The sequence below is a fragment of the Notothenia coriiceps genome, unplaced genomic scaffold, assembly GCF_000735185.1.
Source record: "Notothenia coriiceps isolate Sejong01 unplaced genomic scaffold, NC01 NC01_scaffold00000988, whole genome shotgun sequence".
In the NCBI taxonomy this organism is placed as follows: domain Eukaryota; kingdom Metazoa; phylum Chordata; class Actinopteri; order Perciformes; family Nototheniidae; genus Notothenia; species Notothenia coriiceps.
Genome location: NW_011333689.1, coordinates 322 through 3,380, shown reverse-complemented (window position 1 = coordinate 3,380; position 3,059 = coordinate 322). Strand labels below are relative to the sequence as shown.

Sequence of the window (3,059 nt, the reverse complement as noted above, 5' to 3'; positions counted from 1 at the left end):
CTTGGCAGTCTCAGCATTTGTTCCTGCACAAGATTAGATTCAACTTTATTGTTATTGCACATATTACAGGTACTGAGACAACGAAATGCAGTTTAGCTTCCAACCAGGAGTGCAACAAGCAGTAAAGTGAAAAGTAATGTACACAATTTACAGAATAAAATATAGAAAAAATTGAATGATGAATAAATAGTGAGGGGTACAAGATTATACACAGCAGCCTGTGAGCAGTATGAACAGTGTGTATGAATATGCTAGGATATATAAAGTATGAAAACGGTAAGCAGTGCAAGTATAGTATAACATATATAGATATTAATTTCATGATGATAAACATTGTGGAACAATTATGAAAAATGTTAATAGAGGGGGCGACGTAAAACTGACACAAAACAACAACAAACTTTTGCCGAGCCAATTGGAGAGTTTCATCACCAGCACGTGGTAAAAACCACCAATGAGCGCTCAGCTCGAGATATCAGCGAGTTATTTCCCATCAAGCGTTTCGCTTCTGCAGCCCGTGGAGAGGAACTGCGCCGCCTCGCCTCGCTCTCAAGGCTGCGGGCGTCTTTGTCCCGCGAGATTTCAACGTCTCATGTAGGCGAGCCTCCAGAGCAAGTCGGACAAAATGACTAACCATCATGCAATGCACTAGCAAGACGTTGATCGAAATTGCGCAGGTCTGCGCAGGTCTCGCTTGTCTCAAACAAGCCTAGTGTTAGGATGGCCCACCAGTGCAGAAATACCCGGATGTTGACAAGCAAGCCTCTATCACGACTTTTGGTTCACTATAACACACAGTTTTGTGGAGAATACGAAGATTTATTCAGTTCTTGTCAAGCAAATGTATATGTACTACGTATGTTACTAAAGAGGTTTTAGATGGCCAGTGTCCATGTGAAGTTATCGTCATCTCTCGGCGTGAAAATAGTATTTCCAGTGTTAGCATTTTCATAGTATGGTGGTAGCTAGACGCAGCTCTCGCTGCCGGAAATGAGTTTTCTCGTCACTGTCCAACACATTCTCACCCCCAACTCGTCCTTTATGTCAGGATCCCCTTTAGCGTACATTTTCAACTATCAGGGAGTCCCATTGACTTGCATAGAGCGACACTCCCCCCCCCCTCCCCTCTCTCTATCCTATCGGAACCATGGATCGCCAGCTATTTGTTTACGTGTTTAAAAAAGCAGGTTTTTCGTGCCCCACCACTTTTGTACATATAAAAACCCCACTGGGTATCTCCCTCTCTGTACTTCCTTGAATTTGAAAGAATCTCATATCGTTTTATCAAAACTATAAATCACAATCAACTCGAAATGCGGCGCAGCTTTTACGGGCTTCACGTAATGCCCATATTTCCCTATAAATAGTCAAAGAAACGCCCCATATTAATATTCATTTTGACTGACTGAATGAAGAAGATCGCAGGAAATGACGACAGAACAGCTAAAAAAGACATTTGGGGAGGTCGAGATAAATCATATTGTTTGGTGGATGCAGTTTGAACTAGAGTAGCAGCATGGAGGTCGGATCGTAACCAAAATAAATAAGTGATCCGAAAAAAGTTGATAACAAAAAAAAAACGTCAGTTTAAAGTAATTCTGTCCTTCTGCTTACCGCATAATTTATGAGAATACATTTCTTAACAAGAGAACATAATCAAGGGGTGATCAATAACATTTCAGTATTTATTTATTTCTCCAAGTTATGTTTTTGTGAGCACTGAGGAGTCTCAAACAGGCGTTTGTTTAATCATTTTTAAGATTGGCTTTAATCAATTTGTGAAAATGAATTCTTCATATATGATAAATGAGAGGTAACATTTTATTTATGGTATTATTTCCACATATTTTTCTCCATTCTTCCTTCTGCCAACGGTGTCGCAGTTTCTCGTCCCTCCCGTTTTTGTGCGTACCGCGTACGGATGGGTCAGAGTGTGCGTGGAGGACCGCACATTTTCCCAAGTTTCGCAATCACAAGGACATATAACCTGGTAAGGACTTCATGTATTGTTACTTAAATATTATATATTTTTAATTCAGGCGGGTGTCTCACTCCTCCAGCTGGTTGGCCTGGCGGTCCAGGTCTTCAGCGTGGTCATCAGCCCTCTGCACCAGATCTCTGTCAGCCAGCACCAGACGCTCAGTCTTCTCCGTCAGCTTTTGGCCGGCACCATCAATCGCTGCATGGTACTGACTCACGTTCTGACAAATGTACACATGCAGACTCAGACACATTGAACATATATCATTCATAAACTATTTGAAAGCAATTGGTAATTATGTCAGAATCTACAACAGGCGTATCTCTGGACTATGCAGGGCTGATCTCCGTTTCATTCTAAATAACCCCCGTAGTCATGGAGGCCTCACCTGCACCATAGCCTCCATCTCAGCCACAGTCCTCTCAGTGTCAGAGATGGAGCCTCTGGATGTCTCCAGTGTGTCGTTGACAGCAACGTATTCCTCTGTCAGCCTCTGCTTCCTGGCCTGGGGACAAAAGGTGAAAACACAATTAAGAATGTATTAAGTTTACAGCTAATCTAAAATAGGGAGATAAATGAATGTGAAATATCTAATCCTTGGCTCCTTCTTGATTGTTAGACACAATTTAAGCTTCTGTTACTTTTTTTATTAACCAAGATGTAATATGATAACTTAAGTATGGTTACTGTCTTTATACTATAATGGCGTCGACAGATGAAAAACTGTGATATTGGGCTCTGATTGTGGCCTAGTGGTACACTATATCCTCAGTACCTTTGGTTGTTTCTGGCCTGGGACTTTAGCTGTCATTCTTTATAATGCTTTTATTTCATACAGTTTAAAGAGAAGGCTCTTCTTGTAGGAGGTATGTGGTTGGTTGTTGCCTTCAATGTGTTTGCATGACTGACCAACGATGAGAGAATTTGATTGGCTGTGGTAACCCTGCAGTGCCCCAGATTAGGGGAGGCTCAATATTTGGTTAGTGCACCATTCATGGCATTGATTTACAGCAGAGACCCTGATCATGGAGATCCCTACTCCTGATAACACATGCTCAACCCAAAAGACATGAATACA

General features: G+C 41.6%; 1 long non-coding RNA gene across 1 annotated transcript; it reads right to left on the bottom strand.

Annotated features, from left to right (window-relative positions):
- Window positions 1-1,671: 1,671 nt before the first annotated feature.
- LOC104958356 (uncharacterized) lies at window positions 1,672-2,483 on the bottom strand. The gene is made up of 2 exons (XR_799758.1): window positions 2,370-2,483; window positions 1,672-2,201 (listed from the first exon to the last, which is right to left on the bottom strand). It is a non-coding gene; the product is annotated as an uncharacterized lncRNA (long non-coding RNA).
- Window positions 2,484-3,059: the final 576 nt, after the last annotated feature.